Here is a 272-nt window from a genome sequence, read left to right as displayed (position 1 = left end):
CAAACCCTAAACCCTAAACCCTAAACCCTTGCAAACCCTAAACCCTAAACCCTAGCAAACCCTAAACCCTAGCGTCTCCACAGTGGCTGATGAAGGCCGTTTTAGCTGTCCTTCATTCGCAAACCCTAAACCCTAAACCCTAAACCCTAGACTCCAACCCAAGGATCCCAATCCCCCCTAAACCCTAAACCCTAAAACCCTAAAACCCTAAACCCTAAACCCTAAACCCTACCTGTATATTCCTTTGCCTGCTGCACTGAGTACTGAATTTG

This window comes from Eimeria mitis, genomic scaffold, assembly GCF_000499745.2.
Source record: "Eimeria mitis Houghton genomic scaffold, Emh_scaff1561, whole genome shotgun sequence".
NCBI classification, from domain to species: Eukaryota; Apicomplexa; class Conoidasida; order Eucoccidiorida; family Eimeriidae; genus Eimeria; species Eimeria mitis.
This window is presented reverse-complemented; position numbering follows the sequence as displayed.